Here is a 23019-nt window from a genome sequence, read left to right as displayed (position 1 = left end):
TCTTGACTGCCACCGAGGGTAACTGAAGCTCCAAGACCTTAGCCGTCCTCCTCATCATCACCACAGAAAATAAGGCACCCTCCTCCATAGCCACAGTAGGGGGAAGAAACCAACCCAGTGTTTGGGGAGGTGTTCAAATCCCTGGCATTTGCCAATTCCTCATACCAGTTGTCCTCAGCATCTTCTACAGGGTACTGATAACCATAAGGGTTCTCAGACCCCCACCCATCCGCCCCCAAGTACAGGCCTAGCAAAAGAATAAGGCACTGGCACCAACATGAAGGGGCTGCGCCGTCTGTGCTGAAGTCCACCTAGCTCTATGTAGGGTTCTGAAAGACCAAAGGGGATGGCACCATTATGGGGCGATGGCGGCATTGGAGTAGGCGCTGGGGATTGTCTAGGTGACCACTGGCGCTGCCTCTGATCCATCAACAGATCCAAGGGAACAGACAGGAGCCAGGGGTGGATACACCAGCAGGGGCCCCTCCTGAGCCCAAGGGGCCCAAAGATGCTCTAGAGGGGGCGGGCCACCCAAATATGAAGTGTATGGCCTCATAGAATTCTCTTAACTTCAAAGGTCACTGCGGCTCCCGGAAACTCTGGGTGGTACGGAGACAGCCAGGCACAGGCGTCACCACAGAGCTAGGCCTTGAATGCCGACGCTTCCTTGGCTTGTCCGATATCTTTGACAGATGTGGCTAAGTTGAAGATCTCTTCGACTTCTTGCTCTTGTTATGTCTGTGGGACTTACTCCATTTCAAGTGCGACAAACAATTTCAGGACCTTCCTCTCGACTGAGATCTTGAGTTGCAGTGTAACGCTGCAAGGAGCTTGAGGGACCACTCCCTCAAGGCCTTGGAGTGCATGGAATGGCAGTCGATGCAGGTCTTTGCGTCATGGCTGCGCTTGACGAACCAGAGGCACTCCAAATGTGGGTCTCTCATCATCTGTCTGTGATAGTCGCCACACGATTTGAAACTGGGCTTCCTGGCAGACATCCTAACACACCAGGAGACTGATTCTCAAAAGATCTAGACAAAAAGTCCCCAAAAATGGTCAGTCAAAAAAGACTGGAGGAAGCTCTTTCCGGATCTGCATTGAATGGTGTGGAAATACCTGGCCTCAGCACGCTGTAGTACATACATAAGCACTGCGCATATCACTTTCGGCGTGGACGATGAGGATGACGCCACACGGAGCCGAACAACGCCACTTACCAGCGTGCAGGGGTACTGCACAACAAAAGTTTCCGGATCCAGTCTGACACTAGGGGATTATGCTATGGTAAGGAATCTGCAGCTAGAAGTTTCTATTGGATAAAGTGCACTGAGTCCTAAAGCCAACAAACACAAATCCTGCAAACAGGAGGAGTGAAGGCAATACCACACCGAAGTCATGTTTAACACACTTAATGGTTTTGTTTCCAAATTTGAATCTTTGCTAATAAGGTTATCTTATAATACTGTAGCGTTTCATTTCAGTGCAAGTCTTAATGCCGCCAAAATGATTTCTCATCACGGTTACCATTAAAGAAATCACAGTTTCTGCAACACAGTTGTTCAAGAAGCTCCAGAAGGGATGGATCCCTGACAGATTTTCACTGTGCCTGCATAAGATTAATGAATTCAAAGAGAATCTAATGGCACTCACTTGCAGAGTCAGTGTGTCAAATTCAATGTCATGATGTAGACCTACCAGTTCAACTTCTGGCCCCACTGCAGCACTGCTACACTGCTTTTCTATGGTTGGCAATTACTTTCAGATCATTAACAACCCCTTGTCCTGCTTGACTTCTAAACAGCCTTCAACACCATCTCTCATGAAGCCCAGCTTGACACCCTAGCATTCTGGATGCGATTCAATGCCACTGCCCTACATCTGTTGATCTCATACTTTGAAAAGAGACACCAGGTGGTCTATGCGAGTATCTCCAGATCTTAACCTACCCCCGTAACATGCAATATCCCCCAAAACTCCATCCCTTTGCTGGTTATTTTCAACTTGTCAAAAGAAGCCCAGACAGTTCTACATGTCTATGAGATAAACAACTATCCATAAGCAGATGACCGTTCTAAAAAGCAGTAATGACATTGCCCTGCCAAAGAACTGCCTCACTAACATACAAGCTTGGATGCCCAGGAGCTATTTCAGCCTGATCCTGGCCACAATAGAGATGTGTTCTGTTAACTAACAGGCCCAGGACTTGGACACCTTAATGTCACAATTCCACATCACCAACCTCGCCGGCTGCAGGCCTTGAAAATCCATCTAGCCCGCACACAAATGCAAGAAACTGAAGATAGACTTGCTTCACCTGACACAAGTGGTGAAAAATGTCTTTGACAGGGACAGTGTCCCTTAGAGCATTACCGAAGATAAATAACTTGTTCTTCTAATAGATACTTCTAACCGCAGTTACCTCACCTTTAGAATAGATACAAAAGCAGTTCCTCCCAAAGATGCAAGGTATGTGAAGTGGACACGGATCAAAATGTTTGAGGGCCTAGTGGGCGAAATTCCCTTTCGGTCAAAATGTAAGGCAGTAAGGCTGTGTGAGCATGTGCACAGACATCCATGTCTCAAACGGACAGATGTTTAGGACAGGCACTAAGTATGCCAACACAATGGTAGCAGTCTTACCCTGGTGGAATGACCTCCGTCCTTCCAGAGCATGCTTTTTGTTCAGTTTGTACCAAATCTTTAAGTAAAGGACTATCCAATGTAACCGAGTCCTCTTCTGCCCCGCCTTCTTTATCTTTGCCCCAGAGAACCCCACAAAAAGCTGATCGGCTACTCAATGGTCCTTTTTATGATCAATGTAAAAGCTTAAAGCACTGTTGGGGTCCAGCCGATGGAGTTTCCCCTCTGTGAGGGATGAAGGAAATCCAAAGAAGGCAAACAATTATGGATTGCCCAAAGTGGAACGGAGTCACAACTTTGGCAAGAAGGCAGTCAGAGTTACCAGCACCAGTTTGTTCAGACAAAATGTGGTGGCGCAAGATCTCGCAGGCCATTTCCCAGAGGGCATGCATATCGGCCCAATAAACAAACTGCATTGACCAACCTCACGCTAGCAGAAGAGAACATTCAATTTCTTAATGCCTCAGTCCTCTTACAGTCACTATCCATAGAGTTGTATGGAACTAATTGGGATTCAGCTACATGGTTGAAGTCTGGTCAGACTCTCTGGAGAAGAATGTTTAGTGAGGAAATCAGGGTCGTGAATCACCGATCTGTGATGTATGGCCACATGCCTATTCACTGGATGGCAACAACAGGGCTTTGAACAGGTGCCCATTAAGTGGTCAGTGAGGGCTCCACTGACTGGGATCAAGGGATCAGATGTGGCAGGCCCAGGGTGTAAGATTTCCTTATTGACATTTGTCAATTTCAAGAGAGAGGAGCAGTTTGTCCAAGACTTCAGTTGCCCATCAAATTACCACGACAAATGATGAACTCTCTTCCACCGAAAATCCAAATGGCATCTTCAACGCTCTTTGAAGGAAATGATCAAACCCAAATCTGTAAAAATGATCAGCTTCATTCCATTCCCCATCATAATCTTCATCATCATCTCTGGGCGGTGGCAAGCTTAGGTTAGAATTGAAGTCCTAGTATAGGCAGCTAGTATTTGCATAGAATTATAATCAGGCTGTATGGTAACTGGTTGTGCTCAAGTAGTTTCGTAATGCATAGTCAATCAGGATCATGCTCGGGTCAGGTAAGGGTCAGACATCAGGACCAGCACTAAATCCACCTCCGGCACCATCAGAACCGGCATAAATGAGGAAGGGACCATTGCAGGTCATGGAGCAGAGGTGAAAGTCTGTACTAATGCCGGTACAGAGTCTGTAACAGGTCCAAGGGGGTTAAGTGGCACACAGACTGGGTCTGTCACACGTTAACCCTAATGAGGGTCTCCTGCGGATTCCTGTGGCTTGAAGGTGCCAAAGGAAGCTGGAAGAGTGCCAAATAACTGCAACATGACCTCCTTAAAGTCTTTGACCTGCTATAGTGATGCCAAAAGCCCAGGAAAATAGGGGCACACCAGGACCAACTGAGGGATCGGTTCAGAAACCGGAGATCTGGAGGGTGACGCCCCGGCATTTTCTCTTTAAATGTAGAGTGGCAGAAAAGGCTTGAAAAAGGCCTCTTACAGCTTGTTGTGTCTTTGTATCCACAAAGGAGGCTCCAACGAATTGACTCCTGAAGTACACTTCTTTGTCCTGGGTACAAGAGAGAGCAAGTACAATCCTTCAGGGGTCCCCTCAGGTCAAAGACAGCAGATCTAGTCCTGTTATTATTAATCTTCTGCCGGTCCAGAAAGTGTTCTGAGGAGAGTGCCTTGAGATGCCATATTTATGACCAGCACTTGCTAGTTGGTGTGGGTGACTTCATGCAGGATGAGAACCAATGGGTTTTAAGTTCCCATGGTCAACCCTACCCACTTTCGCAGCAGTACTCATTTGTACTTCTGTAAACAATCCCACAGTGCACCTTACTCCTAAAATTAAAAATGGAAAATCTCTACCACCCTTGTGCGGAGCCTGTGTGCCTACTCAGAGGTGTGGTCAGGGAATTGAGCAGTCCTCTCCTCGGTGGTCGCTCAAAACATGTTCTAGGGCTAAACCCCCCCACCCCCTACTGAGTTTAGAACCAGTCTGGCTTAAGGGAGTATTCCAGAATGCCTCACCTTGAATTCACTTGTGAAAGGCAAGCCCCCTCACAAGCTAACAAAGTTCCTGGCTCCATTCAGACTGGTTTTCCTGCAAGGGGAAGAAAAACCCCTCCCACTGTGTTTGGTGCAATGTAGCTAGGGGAACAAAGGGTTCCATTATCCACGACTCACCTAACATTTATTTGTGAAAGGGCAGGCCCCTTTTCAAGTTAATGAAGTTCCTGGGTCCACCCTCACAGATCTTCATGAATGGAACACAAGAACATCTCCCAACTCCGGCCATTGTTCCTGCTGTGGGGGTAGGTTTCACACCTCCCTAAAAGTTAGGCACTTGCTTGGCGGCTGCTAGCAGGCAAATGCAAATCACTCTTAAGGACTTTCAGGAAAAGTTACTTTTCCTACATATTTGTTAAAAATTCATGCCGTTTGTTTATTCCGAATGCTCCTGGCCTATGGCCACGGCCTGTTACATGTGCTCACGAACTGCCGGGAGCTTTGCCTCTGGATCGTTTGAATGTGTGGCGTTGCACTGCGGGCCCTCGGGCTCTATAGCGGCCGGCCCTGGTGGTTGTAGGCCCTTGTCTGTATTTTATTGTGTACCAACGGTTTCTAATAAAAATTTTAACAAAAAGAATTCATGCCGTTAATAGACCGTGAAAGTAGCCACAGGGGCAGCAGGGCTCTTTAAATATAGCAATTCATCATAGAACATCTTTAAAATCTCATTGTTGTGCTTTCCTTGCATCAGGTAGCCACATGAAAACTGTTGCCAAAGCAAGTTCACAATATCGCAGAATTCGGGGTGTCCTAGGGTGCAAGTACAACTATAATGACAAATAAGGATGATCTGGTAGATACCATTAGAATTCAAAATGTAGGATATACACTGCAGCCATTAGCATTCTAGAGGAGGGTCAGGGTAACTAGCACGGGTGTCTCCACATCGTGAGCAAATCGTCTCCATTTCGGTTTCTCGAGTCAAACTGTAGCTTTAAGGGTGTCCCGTGACGCACAAGAAACAGAATGCTGTCAAGTTAAGGAATAATGCAACAACTAAAAATTGTTCTCCACAGTTCACATTAGTCATTCGGCCATTTTGAATAATATTTTGTAAAATAAATCTAAAACGTAGTGCTCCTGTTTGTTCTCAATTGAAATGATGCGCACTACGCCCCTACAACGGCCACAGGACTCCTCCATTACTTGCTGCGATCCAAGGTTTTTGACCCGTTATCAATTTCGAAACTAGGACAAGAATTCTCTGCAGAACTGAGCGCTGGTCATCCGCACAGCAAGAGCGGCAATGGGAGGCTTGAGAAGACCCTGCTGCTCAGCCACGCATCTGTATGCACACCTGTGCTTCTCCTAAGTGCTGGCTTTTGAAGACTCCACGGAAATACTAATGCAGCAGCAGGGTCGGATGAGAACTCCATTTCTTCCAGTGACACATCTTTTACCTAAATATTACAAGTACATTTGAACAAACCCTCCCTCCCCTATGTATGGAAATTGTATTTTACTAACACTAAAGTCGCATGATGAACAGCGAATACTACGGTGTGATAACTTCTTCAGTTATTAGTCAGATTTAGTTTTTTATATCCCGACGAGTATCTGCCGTCTTTATACTGTGTAGATTCGAGTGTCCACTAAACCCGACTGGCAGTAGTTTTAATCTTATTCCGATAAAAAGACATTTATGTCCTTACTTCAACACCTTTCCAACTCATTCTGATAAGTGAAGACAAACCATGCTTGCACAGCTCCTATGCTCTGGTGTTATCTTCCTCAGACGGCTCACTTTCTGTGAGCGGCAGCAGCTCGCCATGGAAAGACGCATGGAAGGCAGGTGCCGAGGGTGCAGCTCCTTCGATCTGCGGCTGTACTTGAAAGCTTCTGCACTTTGCACCACAGACATTATGACTAATGCACCGCGCGATGCCAGTACTCCTGCAGCCTGCTGAATAAATACACATTCGGCTCGGGGAATGGGCACACTGCAGCCCGAGCTGCAAGTGGCGTATTCATGCACTTCAATATTAATGCGGCACGTGAATTCTAATCTCGTCTAACACTTTTGTTCTAAATGTGTCACTCGGATACGAAAGGAAGCCGTATTCCTTTCTTCCGCCGTCTGATGATCTCTGGGCCAGTCACTGCTGCTGCCAGTCAACTCACTGTCTGGATGTTATCAGGCTAGACAGGAATACTGCTTCAACTTTGTAACTCGTATGCATAATGCAGCCACGAGGTCAAAGTTGTTTTCAGCAAAATGTCTGCACGTCACGGGAAAACAAAGTACAAGTCAGGAGCTTGATGTCTAAGAAACATACACGACAGTATCGGACAGAGGCGCAACTAGAGCCAAATTTCGGGGGGGGGGGGGGGGGGGGGGGGGGGCTGAGCAAAAATATCGGGGGGGGGGGCTGAACTTTAAGCAATAGGCAGAGTGGAGCTGCAGGGGCTCTTAGAAGGGGTAAAACAACAGCGAGGCCTCATTAACATGCAAATGGTCTTTTAAAGACCTGTAAATTGCTCGGGTGCGGCTGCTTTTTTGCCCGGGAAGGTGTCTCATCCCGGGCTGCCACGCACGAGGGGGGGGGGGCTGAAGCCCTGTTAGTCCAATGGGTGTTGCGCGCCTGGTATCGGAGTACCGGGTTCAACGGACGGGCGCGGCGGCGGTGCGCCGAAGGCGCGCCAAAGGCAAGCCCGTCTGCGCCCGTCCGCGACCTGACGGGGCCAGGGGCCACAACCCCTGCCCCCCACACCATCCAGGTCAGGACATACAGCTCAGCCGCCATAAAAAAGATAAGACCTCCTATTATGGCGCATTGCCCGTACCCCTTCTCTCCAGCCGATCTCCCTATTCAATGCCCTGGCTGCAAACACTCCTTTGATACCAGCGAGGCACTAGCCACGCCACAGGACTACCAGATGTACCTGTTAAACTGCCGATCTCTTCCTCGGCATAGCATGCAGATATGCCTACTCCTAGAGAACCACAACCCGGATGCCATCTTCCTGACGGAGACATGGCTCACACCCCATTCAGAGCCAGACTTAGTCACCGTCCTTCCCCCTGGGTTCCAGATCCATAGAATGGACCGGACCAAGGGAAGAGGGGGAGGCCTGGCTATCATTCTAAAAGAGAAATACTGCGGGCGCATTTCGACCGAAGCTATCCCCGAATGCGAAAGCTTCACATTCAGAATAGACTTCTCTGCGAACAGCTCCTTTTCTGGTACCCTGATATACCGCCCCCCAGATTCAGGAAAACTGTTCATTAGGTCTCTACCAGGTATCATTGCGAATCGGCTTCTAACCCCGGCTAATTACACAGTTCTAGGAGATTTTAACTTCCATTTTGACTCCCCCACAGACCTTGTTGCTAGGGAATTAACAGAGGACCTGGCAGCTCTGCAATTGACTCAGTTGGTGAGGTCCCCCACCCATGAAAAGGGAAACTTGCTCGACCCAATCTTTAGTAACTGCACCGGACTAACGGTCGGGCAACCCACTCGCCTCCCATGGACAGACCATTTTCTAATCCCATTCACTTGGTCTACCATCAAACCTCCCTCATTGCCTCCTCGTTCTATAACTAGGAGGAATTGGAAAAAACTTTCCATAGAGCCATGGACAACTATCCTTGAAGACTCCCGTCCTCCTCTCTGTACTAACCCCAACCAAGCAAATAACAACTACGAGGGTTGGATCAGGAAATCACTGGACACGATCCTTCCTCTAAGGAAATCCGCTCCCAAGAGAGCACACAAGTCCGCTCCCTGGTTCTCAGATTCCCTAAGAGACTTAAAACGCCTCTGCAGGAAAAAAGAGAGAGCCTGGAGAATAGATTTCCTCCCAGAAAACAAAAAACACTATAAAGAGGCGATTAAGGCCTATAGAAATGGGGTAAGAACAGCTCAGTCCGCCTACTTTGCAGACCAAATAATGGCAGCAAAATCAAAACCCAAGGAGATCTTCCATCTGGTCAAGAAATGCATTACTGTCAACACTGCCCCCCCAGTCCCGAAATCACTAGAGCAATGTAATGAACTGGCAGACTTTTTTCACAATAAAGTCACGCAGATCTATTCTGCTTTCCCGGTAACAGCCAACAATTCAACTAACCAAAGCCCCATTAACAATTCCCTCCTGCAAGGACAACCGATGCTGGATCATTTCTCCTTACTAAACTTGGAGACACTGCAACAACTGGCAGTCCAAGTCAAATCTGGGTCTCCCCTCGACCCTGTCCCACCAGAAATACTGCTCCAGGCAGGCCAAGCCATCCTTCCAGTAGTGCTAGAGCTTCTTAATTCATCCATTTCCTCCTGCACAGTACCTACCGGGTGGAAGAAAGCCATGGTACGGGCTCTGTTAAAGAAACCCACCCTCAATCCAGAAGATCACTCTAGCTACCGTCCAATTTCATTACTTCCCTGGGTAAGTAAAGTGCTAGAGAAACACATAAATACCCAGTTGACACAATTTCTGGAAAGCCATGCACTCCTGGACCCATCCCAGACAGGTTTCAGGCCAAAACATGGCACTGAAACTGCGTTACTGGCAGTCGTTGAAGAGTCTCGAAGGATACTGGATCAAGGAGGATCAGTGGCAGTGATCCTCCTTGATCTAAGTGCAGCCTTCGACACGGTCAGCCACGCCACTCTGCTGAACCGTCTGCATAACATCGGTGTCGGAGGCGACGCTCTAAAATGGCTGGAATCATTCCTGCACAATAGATCCTTCCAGATCTTTGATGGGGATATAACATCAGTCAGAAAACCCCTAGACTGTGGAGTACCACAGGGCTCCTCTCTGAGTCCTGTGCTCTTCAATGTCTATATGAAACCATTGGCTGGGCTCGTCGAACCATCAGGCATAAAAATTGTATCATATGCCGACGATACCCAGCTAGTGGTTTCATTGACGCAGGAAAGCACCGGCCACACTTCAGGAAACCTGATAAACAGCCTGGAGGATATAAAAAAGTGGATGACAGGCTCTTCATTAAAGCTGAATGGAGATAAAACGGAGCTCATGCTCCTAGGCACCACTTCACCCACTCTAATCCCTTCCATGTGGCCTGGATGTTTGGGCACACCCCCCATCCCCAAAGAGAGTGTAAAAAGCCTGGGAGTATGGCTGGATAAAAATCTTTCCTTCTCCACCCAGGCCACTAAACTCTCTGCTACCTGTCTTGGCTTACTTAGAACACTAAGGAAGGTCCTCCCCCTCCTCCCTAGGGAAGCTAAACAAGTGGCAGTTCAGGGCCTGATCCAGTCCCGGCTGGACTCAAATAACGCTCTGTATGTGGGGGCCCCAGAGCTGTCCACGCGTAAACTGCAGGTCATCCAAAACTGCGCAGCACGCATGTTGCTGCAGATTCCTAGGACGCAGTCTGCAAAATCTGCCCTGGCCGCCCTACACTGGCTCCCAGTAAAGCAGAGAGTGGCATTTAAGGCACTATGCATCGCCCATCGAGCTTTCTGGGGGTCTGGTCCAAGGATCCTCAACAAACTGGTCACTCAATACCATCCTAACAGAAACCTTCGATCCACGGAAGCTTTTTTAGCCGTAGTCCCAAGAGTGCGAAGAGCCAGGACCGGAGGAAGGATGTTCTCCTTAAACGCCGCGAAGATGTGGAACACACTCCCGCTTCAAATCAGGTCCAACCCCAACTTACTCTCATTCCGAAAGCAGCTGAAAACTTACCTGTTTGCTAAGTCCACCTAAGCTCGTTTTCCATCCCTCATCAGTTTTGTTTTTTATGCCTTTAGCGCTTGGACGCCCATTGGGCAGCAATCGCGCTCTATAAATCACAATACAATACAATACAATACAACTGTCGTTATTTGTCATCTTATTCAATAAAAAAAAAAAAATCAAATATGGCAACTGGAATTATCCACATCTTTGAGGAGTAATCACTGAATAACATCCGTATTATAAACGATCAATTGAATCATTACTATAAGAAAGATGTCTCGAAGGCAAAATAAATTACTAAATGAATACACAAATGAATATCTTTACATTTTAATCCTAACAAATCCACATTACTTAACTTGGGTAATGCCTTATCTGGTAGAGACCATACAGACACAGATTCCTTACATTAGAATATATACCGGGCGTCACATATACGAAAAATCTTGAAAAGTAACCCTGAATGCTGGTAGATGGAATCAATCCGCACCATGGCTGCCACAAGGCCATGATGTGCAAGGTGAATATATAAGCGCCACCACAGTGCGTTGACATCACGTTTTTTTGTGTGGCAGTTGTGCCCCAGAAGCACTGAGCCACTTCAGAAAGCTGACGGACCAGTGTGGAGATACCCAGGACCTAAAGAAACCGAGTTAGGAGAAACCAGCTTGCAGAAGTAGGGAGGTTGGGAGGGTTGATAAGGAATCTGCAGTTCGATAGAGTTTCTACCAGACATGGTGTTACTGAAAGTAAGTAATTTGTTCATCTGATAAAACCTTCCAGCTGCAGATTCCTTACCTTAGAATAAATTCCAAAGCAGTTGTGTCTGCAAACTGGTTCAGAACAAAAAGTAATGGAGGACCGAATGGGCAAAATGCCCATCACAACGGACCTGACTGTCAAGTCAGTAGTGTTTTGTAAACGTGTGCAGAGAAGCCCAAGTAGCAGCCTGACAGATTCTCAGGTCAGGGACTCCACAAGCTAAAGTAGTGGTCACAACCTTGGCTCTGGTGTAATGAGCTCACAAGCCTTAAGAGGGTTGCTTTTTGGCCAGTGCATAAGAGTTGTCAATGCAGAGCACAATCCATCTGGAGATGGTCGGTTTCCGCATGGGTTATTCAGGTTTTTTGCTCCGACAAACCAAAGAGCTGCTCATTTACCTAGTGGTCTCTGGTGCGATTGATGTAGAAAGACAAAGTTATTTTTGAGTCCAGTTGGGTGCGTCTGTCTTCCTCTTTAGAGGGGTGAAGCAGAGCTGAAAAGCTCAGCAGAGTTATGCTTTGGCCGACATGGGAAGGTTTCACCTTTGGCATAATCTCATAAAAAAGGACATACACTAGATCTTATTTTCTCAAATGATCCCCTCACCTCGGTGTTAGGAGTTACCTCCGTCCCCTGGTCTGATCACTGCCTGTTTAGATTTGGGCTATCAAATCCGGCCAGACTAGTAAAAAGTAAAGGCCAGTCCACCTGCGTCAGAAACTGGTCCCGGATTGAAACCAACATCTGGGCTAACACCCTGAAGAGCTCCCTACCCATTCTAGACCTCGGCCCAGAGGATGATTTTAATAAATGGGAAGCCTGGATCAGCCAGTCACTGGAGATCTGCGCCCCCTGGAAAAAAAGCCCTCTCCAGACACACCAGACCAAGAAAGCCCTGTGGTTCAATGAACAGCTGCTGCCCTTCAAAAAGCTTTGTAAGAGAGCAGAAAGGGATTGAAGAAAAGACTGACCCGGATAAAAAAAATGAATTACAAAGCTTCAGAATAAAATTTAAAGTCCTCTGTATCACGCACAGCGCTATAAGTAACAAAGGCCCACCGAAACTCAGATCCTTGAATTCGTGCTCCACCCCCTTGAGATCTTTAAGATCCTCCCACGCTCACTTCCTCACTACCACCAGAATTAAAAAATCCAGATGGGGAGGTAGCTTTCTCCAACCTGGTCCCAAAACTGTGGAATGCTCTTCCGCTGGACCTTAGAGGGCAGAAAAATGAACTAATTTTCAGGAAAAAGTTGAAGACCTGGCTTTGCGAATCTAGCAACTAATGGGCCATTCTCTCACTACAGTTCTTATCGTCAGCACTGGGAAGCCTCCGGGTAGCCAGGGGCTTTATAAATCACATAAATAAAATAAAAGAGGCACATGTGCGGAAAACAAGTTTGTTTGTGAAGAATCTGGTATATGGACAGTGTAAAGAGAGCATCTGTAGCTCGGTAACCCTCCTGGCTGAAATAATGGCTACCAGGAAGACTGTTGTGATGGCCAAGAGACACAGGACAGCTATGCATGGGCTCGAAGGATGAAAACATAAGAAAAGGTTAATATTAAGTTAAGGTCCAATTGGGGCACAATGAAGGGCCAGCGTGGAAACGTGTTGGAATCTTTTCGGAAACAAGTCACAGCACGTCACTTGTACAGGGAGGGCTGATCCAGCAACTGGAAGAAAGTTGAAATGGCCAAAAGATCCCCTTTAACTGCTCAAGGCAAAGCCTAGCCGGCCTAAAGATAAAACTAACAGTGCCTTCAGACAAAGGTACAGAAAGCAGATCAACAATCTTTTCAGCACACCAAGCCACAAACCAGTACCAACGGCAGGGTTTTACAGTCTTTGTTGATGAACTACTGACTCTCATGATAACTTCACAGGCTTCAGAGGGAGGACCAAAAACTGTGGACGCTCAATCTCCACGCATGAAGGTGAAGCATGAGCAGGTTGGGTTGCATGACCCTGCCCTGTTACTGCAACAGGAAATCCCTGCCCCTCCCCGAAGGGGCAGTCTGACTGGAGGGCTGATGCTCACGCTCAGAAATTCGGGATACCATACTCGCTTTGTCGAATTCGGAGCCACATAGATGACTTGGGCCCACTACATCCAGATCTTCTTCCAAACCCGATGCCGGAGTGATATGAGCAAGAAGACGTACAGGATTCCTAATTCCCACTCGAGACAAAATGAGTCTGAGCAAGAGCCTTTGAAATGCCAATGCACAGAAGTGAAGACAAAGTGCGTTCTCAGAGATGGCGAAAAGATCTAACCAAAGCTCTCTCCAGTCACAGAATAGACCATGCATTACCTCTGAATGGAAACGCCATTCGTGATCTGCTAGGCATCAATGGCAGAGTTCATCTGCCCTGGCGTTCAGAGAGTCAGACAGGTGTTGGACAAAACAGAAAATGTCCCGACGTTCCAGCCAAGTGCAGAGGTGCAGAATCTCTAGACACAGGGTCCATGACCTCTCCTCACACGGTTTGTTGCAATATCACATGGCCGTAGTTTATTCTGTGAACACCTGAACCAATCTCCCCTAGATGGAGGTTAAGAAGGCTTTCAATGCCAGTCAGATCACTCTCCACTCCAACAAGTGAAGCTGACACTCTGCCGGGGGAGCAGAGTACTTTAATATCCACCTCTCCTAGATGGCCGCAGCAACGTCGGAGTGATGAGCCTGTCACCCCTATGATATCTGAATGGGAGAGGAAGAAGATCTGCCGTTAACCTAATTGTGGTTCGGCAGTCACCACTGCAGGTCTTACAGTTTCCTCGGAAATACGGACCAGGTCATAAAGATTCCTCTGATGCGGAGTCAATAGGAATTTCAGGTCCCATTGCGGAGCCTGCATATGCTAGTGGACAAGCTTTACAAGCAGAATTCAGGAGGCCATGAGGCCCAGCAGCCTCAGTAAGTCTCATTGAAAATCCAGGATAGAGGCTGAAACATTGGAATCTTAGCTTGAATATCCTAGACTCACCGCTGCGGAGGGTAGGTGCGAAACTTCAGCATGTTTATAGTGAACCCCAGCGAATGCAAGAGGTCTGCCATAGTCTGGAGGTGTGCGACGGCTGCCTAGAAGGAGCCTGCTTTCAACAGCCAGTCATCGAAATAGGGGAAGACTGTAACCCCTGACCTCCACAGATGGGCGGCAATCACCGCCATCACCTTCGTGACCACCCGAGGGGTGCTGGTAGGGCCAAATTACAGCACAGTGAACTGAAAGAGCTCTTCACCTACCGTGAACCGCAGGCAACACCTGTGGGCCAGCACCACAGACATGGAAATATGCGTCCTGCAAGTCCAATGCTACCATCCAGTCTCCAAGGTCCAGGACAGACAACATGAGCATTCTGAATTTCTCCTTTTACAGGTTGAAGTTACCAGGGTTTAAGCCTAGTATAGGACAGAGGCCTCCATCTATCTTCGGCACCAGAAAGTAGCAGGAATACAAACTACAACCTGTTTCTGATGTCGACATCCTCTTGATAGCTCCTTTAGCCATAAGAGCCTGTGTTTCCTTACACAACAGGGAGAGAGGGTCCTCCGTCAGCCGATCTGCCAATGGTGGCATAGATGGTAGGGTTTTTGTGATGGAGGGGTGTAAACCCACTGAAGTATTTGGAGCACCGAGTTGTCTGAGGGAATAAGCTGCCCTCAGAGCAAGTGGTGCTAGACCCTACCACCGACCAGCTGACCATGCTGGAGAGAGGATGTATTAAAGTGGTTAGGAGGGGAAGTGGTGACGAACTGGGCAGATCTCGGAGCTTGTGTACCACAAGGCTTATGTAAACTACGTCCGAGGCCACAAAATGACTGGGGAGTCTGCTGCACATGGTGGCTTGGTGAAAAGGAGTGCACATTACTCCTACCGTAGCCGCAGGAAGGGCGGAAGGAAAGGCAGAAGGCAGGTTGGGGCAGGTCTGGGGTTGTGGAGAGTCCCAGTGGCCCTGCTATCCTTAAAGCGTTTGAGCACCGATTTTGCCATATCTACAAACAGGTGGTTGCCATCGAAGGGCATGTCATTAAGGGATGCCTGGACATCTCCAGAAAAGCCAGCTCGAGTCATCCAGGCGTGGCAAGGAAGTGCCACCAACAAAGCAAATCGCTCTACCTAGTGAGTCTTTTGTGTCCAGTCTGCATCATATTGTGAACTTTGCTGCGTCTCTCCCGTCAGAAACAGCCTGGTTCAAGATAGCAGTCTCTCCTTTGATACCATAGGCAACAAAGCGTAATTGAGAATGAGGCGATGGCAGTGGGCAAGGTCCTGTGCACAGAAGCACCTATGCAGGGCTTGGCCCAGGGTTTGAGGAGGAAATCAGTGAAGATTTAATTAGAGGGGAGAAGAGGTTCCGGGGGCTACCACGAATAGAAGCACCTCTTTCGAGACATTATACTGAACTGCCACAGAGTGCAGCGTAAGGCCCAATACCTCAGCTGCTCTCCTCACGAAGTGAGCTAAAGAACGATGATGGATTCAACCCAGATCTCTAAGTGGGGGTGAGTGTCTGAAAAGTTTTAGCACTCCACCATCGTCTCCTTCTATTTGCTTTGTTCGTCCAAAGTTGACAGGGTATGCCCTTGCTCACTTTGCCACTGGATTCAAGTTAGCCTGGCTGAGGGGTGTTACCCTGAAACCGGTCCCAGGATATTGGTTTCCGCTCCAGGGAAGATCTGGCTTGGCAGTTCGGTCTGGTTTGTTCCCATTAGGCACTGGGTCAAGACTGATTTGCATATGGCTGGGTCTGATTTGGGGTAGCGAAGTGAGCTAAAGATGGATGATCGATTCAACCCAGATCTGTGACTGGGGGCAAGTGTCTGAAAAGTTTCAGCACTCCGTCCATTATCTCTTTGTATTTGCTTCCCACACTACTATGTACAAAAAAAAGAAAAAAACCTTCTTCCGTAGCCACACTAGGACGAGAGACTAGGCCAGTTTCAGGAAAGGTGTCCAGTCCACTGGCATATGCCAGTTCCTCATACCGGTTATCCTTGCCCCAGGGAACTTCTAGGGTGGTCAGGATAACCCTGGGGATCCTCAGATCTGCCACAATCTTATTTGCCACAATCTTATTTGCCACAATCTTATTTGCCACAATCTTATTTGCCACAATCTTATTTGCCACAATCTTATTTGCCACAATCTTATTTGCCACAATCTTATTTGCCACAATCTTATTTGCCACAATCTTATTTGCCACAATCTTATTTGCCACAATCTTATCCCCCACAGGGCCTGTCAGTAAAGGGAGACCCTTTCTCAGGCCTGGATGGTCTTGATCTGGTCCGCGTCGGAGTCAATGCCGGTCTGTCCCTGTATCGGAATCGTGTCTAACGATGGGTCAGCGGTGCCACAAACAGCCCCACTGGAACAGACTCCAAGGAAGACCATTGACTCGCGACTGGAGCCAATCAGGTTCCTAGAACGGATCTAAAGGGCCCAATTGGCGCAGCGAGTGAACCCACTGGTGAAAATCCAGTTGCAGCACCTGCCAAACCTGCGAGTCCCAAAAGCACTCCTAAGGGGCTTGCTCGCCTAAATAGTTGGTAGAGGGGCTCATAAAATTCCTTTAGCTGGGCGGAAGGTGGCTTCCAGCTCCGTGAAACTCAGGGAATCGCAGAACAGATCCAGATTCATGGTCAATGGGTGAACGTGGAAGCGGGATCGAGATCTGTGGCATTTATCCAGTGACTCATCCAATGACAAAAAAAATCTTTCTTGTGGGGCTTACCCAATGATGATTTGGAGCGTGACAATGATCAGCGGGAAAGACTCTGAAAGCCGGCCCAGGCCTTCTTTGCCACTGGGACCTGAAGTGCTGCGAAGTGGTTTGGTGTCGGACGATCAGGAGCTTCAGGGCATGCTCCCAGGTCACCTTGGGGTTTATCTCTTGACAGCCTGGGTGCTCCTTTATCCTTGGCAAGGTAAGGAATCTGCAGCTAAAAGTCTCTATCCGATAGACAAAGTAACATTAACTGCTAAAATCAAATAACATTCTTCATAATTTTAACACATCAAAGTATATCTACACAATACTTTTTGCTTGCAACAGTGGACAAATAAAGTTTGAATTAACTTTTGTATACTTTTGAAATACTAAATAAAATAATTCATGTCCATTACTGGACCTTAATCATTTACACAAATTCAGAGCTTAACTTAAACCAAATTCAAAGCTTATATGACACCCAAACAGAGAAATTTACTTTGGACCCAAAAGCATTAAAATGTGTAATGTGGCCAGCTCAAGGAATTACCGGACAAAGAACATCACTACTACAAACCATGCCAACGTTCCATGGGAAGCATCCAAACAACAACTCAAGTAATTTATCTGTTCCTGAGTTTTCCTCGAAGCACCTCATCCTTCCGAAGCATACATCATATGTATTCATTTGCTCAATGGTGACTCAAGGACCATTGTTAATTGCACTCGGGTTGGTATACTCTTAGCCTCATGGAGGAGACTGTGTAGGGAACTGGAACTGACTAGAAAGAAAGGAGGGGAAGACTATGGCTAGGGACACCTAACGGACTATCAGTAAGTCTGTCACTATCAACGAGGAGCACAACTAGGCAATTGTGTTAAGCAGACAGAGGCTGAGTAAAGCGGAAATGCTAGTAATAGCAGAGTCTGCTGCAATACCTAAATGGCAGAGGCCCAAAAAGTTGCCAAAAGATTAGAAGGAGAGACGCGGGCAGGTAAAAGATGAGGGCACTAGATGGTGGCACAGAGAACATGCGGTGGCAAGAAAACAGAGCAGCCTATCAAGAAAGTAAACACAAGCTCGGTGGAAACAAAGGCTGCTAAGACACAGCCTCCAAAGAAGAGGCTCGACTAAGCAAAGAAAGGGCAAAGAGAAACACGTAGCTGGCAGGGGACAACCCAAGGCAGTGTCTACAGAAAAGCTAAGGTCTCGATAAGACTGCAAAACACATAGCGACCCCAAAAGGGAGATACAAGGCACTGCAGTTACTGAAAACAGATCAAGAAAATAGCCCCACTGCATAAACAATGAAAGCGCGATTTGTGGTGCACTGCCTGAGGCTTAGCTGTTGACCTGTTGGCATAGAGGAAGCAAATGATTAGGAAAACGGATAAGTGGCAGAGTCCTGTGATATAGGGCAGAGATAGTACTATCAGTGCACAACAACGGAGCATCTATCGCCGCCAACTTTCAGGAGGGAATGAAGGCCATAAGCTCCTGGATGTCATCAAACTGCCTCAAACTTAACTCCGATAAAACTGAGGTGATGACATTCGGGAGCTTACGCCCAGCATGGTCCCCTCAGTGGTGGCCACCTCAGATGGGTTCCCCCCCCCAACCGGTGGTCAAGGTCCGAAACCTCGGAGTCATTTTTGACAATAAACTTACTTTCATACACCACGCCAACGCTGTTGTATCATCTGCCTTCTACACTCTAAAAAAAATAAAAAAATTACTTCCTTACCTACCACAGTCCGCGGGCAAAACACTTATCAGCACCTTAGTGTTCTCGAGAACCGATTACTGTAACTCTCTTCTCCTGAATGCCCAAGAACAGGTCCTCAACAAGCTCCAGACAGTACAAAACGCGGCGGCCAGAACCCTACTATCCATTCCTAAGTTCACTTCAATCTCAGCTCATATCAAGAAACTACATTGGCTTCCGGTTAGGAGCCGAATTAAATTTAAGGCTCTATGCATAGCCTATAAAACTCTGAACAATGCAGGACCACAGTTTCTAAAAAGAGCTCTCCGCCCACTGGAACAATGCAGGACCCTTCGATCTTCCTCTGCCTACCTGCTGAACGTCCCTAGGACAAGAAAGGCCAGCTGGGGAGACAGATGTTTCACAATCGCCACGGCCAAATTGTGGAACACCCTACCACTTCATATTAAAACTGCCCCCACGCTCCTCAAATTCAGAAAGAGCCTTAAAACATGGCTGTTTTCATTGTCCTAAACTCCCCCGTCACACCATCAGCGAGCTCTGTAAACACTAGCGCCGAGACACCCGTAGGGGTATTTGCGCGCTTTAAAAATTGCAATAAATAAATAAATAAATAAATAAATAAATAAATAAAGGACAAGACAGGCCCTTAAATATTAGTCAGTAAGAAGGTGAGAGAAGTAATAGTACAAGTATGAAGACAATGGAAGAGAGGACGGGTTGGAAGAGAGGGGCGATCACCATCAGGAAAAAAGAGAAGAACAAGCATAAGTAGTGGGACAGTCATTCGCTAAATAAACCCTGGATCCCACCCTCATTCACTCAGGATTTTTATTTAGGCAGTCAAATAAAACAGTTACATATATAAATTGTGGTAAGTCACACGAAAACACTAACCTTCACAACAGGTTACACAGAAGGAACTGGTCATGATTAAAGATAAAGGCCCAGAGTGCACTAACCCAGAAACAAGCATATAAATAAGCCAGAGCGAAGTGACCCTAAGCACCAGATCTCATTCAACACACAGGAGGAGTAGGTGCAAGAGGCCAGAAGAGCCAACTCATCTACGGAAGTGACTCTGCAAGCAATAAAATACACCCATTCAGCCTTTGAAAACAAGACTGGAGAAGCTGGCTCCTACATGCACTAGACCTGAAAAAGGAAGACTAAGCCAGAGCGCTGCCTGTGAAAATGGCTGGAGATGTTAACACCATCAGAAAAGGCCTCCTAAAGCTTTGTTTTAGAAAGAACACCATGCCATTGCCCCTCCCTCCCTCCAAGACCAATATTAACCAAAACGCTTAAGTGCAGCAACAGGCACACAATCCTGAAGGCATCCCTTAATCATGGGAAAGCGAAGATCAAATTGGTAAACATCATGGTCTTCCAGTACTATACCAGGCAAGTGCTAAAGCAGAGAGTCCTCTGATGAGCTTCAAAAGAAACTTAAACCCATGCAGTTGACTCATATACTCCTATTTCCAGCCAAACTAAAAGTCATACATAATTAAAAGGACCTTGTTTTCAACACACCCAAAGAAGCATGGATTTGGGAGGGAGAACAATAAAGCATATGGAAAGAAATGAGAAAGATGAGAGAGTGAGAAACAGAGGAGACCTAATATGACAGGCAGCATAAAGTGTTGGCCCAAGAAACTGTGCCAGATAGATGGAAGTGGAAACAGAAGCAGATGGGGCCAGAGACAACTTAAATACAAACGATCAAAATGTAGGTTACTTGGTCACATAATGAAAGAACAAAGATAAGGCAGAGATTCTGGGGAAAGAGCCAATCCAATACCATACCTGGTGACAAGAAGGAAGTGGGGAGAGGAGGAGCCTACAAGCTCTTAACACTGTTAGGCTGTTGGAGGGACGGGGGTCTTGCTTCTGCTGTTGCTCCTAGGACTGCTCGACATGGTTCAGAAATTCAAAACATGCATCGGGTACAAAATAAACTGGAAGAAGTCTACACTGCTCAATATATCCTCAAGGGAAGAGCAGAAGGTGAAGCAGAAATCCCAAATTAGAGTTTGCAAGGACTAGTTTAGACGCCATCTATGTGCAAATTCAGACAAGATCTGAGACATTGGCGGGCGTTTCCACTGTCAATGGTGGGAAAAACCTACCCAGTTTAAATAACCTCCTTCCTATACATAATCCAAAGTCAAGTCAAAGATAGCTTTATTCGATTTTTAAAATTAAAATCATAAAAGCACAATCAAAAGAAACATAATTAAAAACGAAATCGAATTTCATACAAGTTATGTTCATCATAAAAGGGGATAGCAGACGTAGAGACAAACACTAAAAAAATTAATCCAGAGTTAATCTACATCGGATTGCGAATTTTAAAAACTTGGATACTGCACTAATAGTTATTTCATCTTCCAATAGGAGTAATTTTAGATACGCAGATTTGCACTGTCTTAGGCCCCAGATCTTAAGAAGGGGAATCAAATATTTCTTTCTTCCCCAAGCATAGTACTTGCAAAAAAAAAAAAAGACAATGTATTGAAGATTGCAAGGCAAGATCATCACAGGGGCAATTAATTAAATTAAAGGACCAATCATTACTCACTGGGAGTGTTATCAACCTGTAAAAGGTACCAGTTCTCAGGCGCGATAGCAACATTCTGTCATAACAAGGGTAGTCAGGAGACAAATAAAGCTGCAAGCCAGGGCCCTGGGCAAGTGCATTATATTGAATTACAGAAGACTTAGTCCTCTCCTCAAGCCATCTTTTGTTCTCCAGGAAAGCAAGACAACTTTTCTTAAAAGCCTTTCTGGAGATCAGGGATAGCGAGGAGGGGTTATCAAAAAAAGCTCGATGGCCCATATTAATCATAAACTCATTAACATAGAGGATCCAATGAATGTCTTTCCATCTCTCTAGTTTGAGACAATCATTCAAAATAGATCTATTAAAAACAGTTGCTTCTGAAGTCCATATCTTATGCCATAAGAGTAATGGGTTGATTTTAATGAGATCCGAAATATAGACCAAATCCAGTTCCTTATGGCATATATATGTTGAAGTCGATTTGGGGACTGCTAACAAATAGCGGAGGAAACGGTTTTCTTTTACTTGGATTTCCTGGGGGTCTGCAATACCCCATATGCCAGATCCATATAAAGCAGTTGATATTCATTTAGACTTGTAGATATCCGTTAAAATACGTACAGGCCTGCCCCCTAATTTATTGGCAAACTGTCTAATTGCTCCTATGGTACGAGCGAAAGCAAAATTCCTGGCCCTAATTGCTGCTTTCCAAGTACCTTTTTGATTAAAAACAATCCCCAAGTATGAAAAAGTACTAGTAAGTTCTATCTTAGACTTATCGATAAAAGTCTTACAAGACAATTTATTCTTAGACGAGCAGCACATGGTAAAGGTTTTCCCTATGTTTATTTTTAAACCCCTAGAACTCATAAAGAGAAAAACTGGTTAGAGCCTTTTGAAGGCCCAACTGAGTTCTAGCCATGATGGCCGCATCGTCAGCATATAATAAAATGGGAACTGCGGTGCCATCAATTTGAGGATAGTCTAGTTCTTGTTTGATTAAGAAATCTGCCACTTCGTTTATATACAAGTTAAAAAGAAAAGGTGCCAGAATGCAACCCTGTCTAACACCTTTCATAATCGGAAACTTGCCAGTGCACTCCCCTTTATTTCCGAAACGCACCTTGGCCCCTGCCTCTCTATATAATGCTTTAATAAAAATAAGGATGTTTGAATCTATGCCCAAACCTAATAAAGTGTCCCATAATACGTCGTGGTCCAGGCAATCAAATGCTGAACTAAGGTCAACAAAGGTCATAAAAAGATTACCCTTTTTTGCCTTCATGTATTTGCCAGTTATTAAAGCCAAGTTGAGCCCTTGTTCAACAGTACCTAGACCAGCCTTAAAACCGTACTGGAACTTGGAAATAACATCACATTCCTCTGCCCAAATGTGCAATCTATTTAAAATGATTCTACCTGCCACTTTCATAAGTCAATCAAGTAGGGAGATCGGCCTGTAACATTTGGGATCAGTTCGATCTCCCTTTTTAAAAATAGGCACCACAATGGCTTCCTGCCATGTCGGTGGGAATCCCTTTATATTAAAACTGTTTAGCACATTAGTCAACAGGGGGGCCCACAAAGAGACAGTATCTTTATATATATCTGCCGGGACCCCGTCAGGCCCGGGGGCTTTGTTTCTAGCACATTCCTGTAGGGCCAATTCCACTTCAGAAGGGGAAAAAACAATACCTAAAGGAAATAAAGCAGGGACAGTAGATTCGATAGCAGGCTGCTGGGTTAAGGATTTAGAAGCTATACTGTGCCAAACATCTTTTTTATATAGCTCAGTAAAGTGATCCACCCAGGTTGATTCTTCTATCATAGGGTCCAACTTATCAGAATTCCTT

General features: G+C 46.3%; 1 protein-coding gene across 4 annotated transcripts in view; it reads right to left on the bottom strand.

The window, feature by feature from the left end:
• The window catches only part of PIK3CB (phosphatidylinositol-4,5-bisphosphate 3-kinase catalytic subunit beta), a 965971-nt gene that overhangs the window by 788585 nt on the left and 154367 nt on the right, over nt 1-23019 (bottom strand). Inside the window, exon 3 of one of the 4 annotated variants that reach the window (XM_085634524.1) lies at nt 16898-17115. The exons of the other annotated variants lie outside the window; for them this stretch is intronic. The gene's annotated coding sequence lies outside the window, so the exon portion shown is untranslated. The remainder of the gene's footprint in view (nt 1-16897; nt 17116-23019) is intronic. 4 annotated transcript variants of the gene reach the window in all.

Source organism: Triturus cristatus, chromosome 11 (assembly GCF_964204655.1).
Source record: "Triturus cristatus chromosome 11, aTriCri1.1, whole genome shotgun sequence".
Taxonomy (NCBI): Eukaryota; Metazoa; Chordata; class Amphibia; order Caudata; family Salamandridae; genus Triturus; species Triturus cristatus.
Note: the sequence above shows the minus strand (reverse complement) of the source record. Positions and strands in the feature narration are given on the sequence as shown.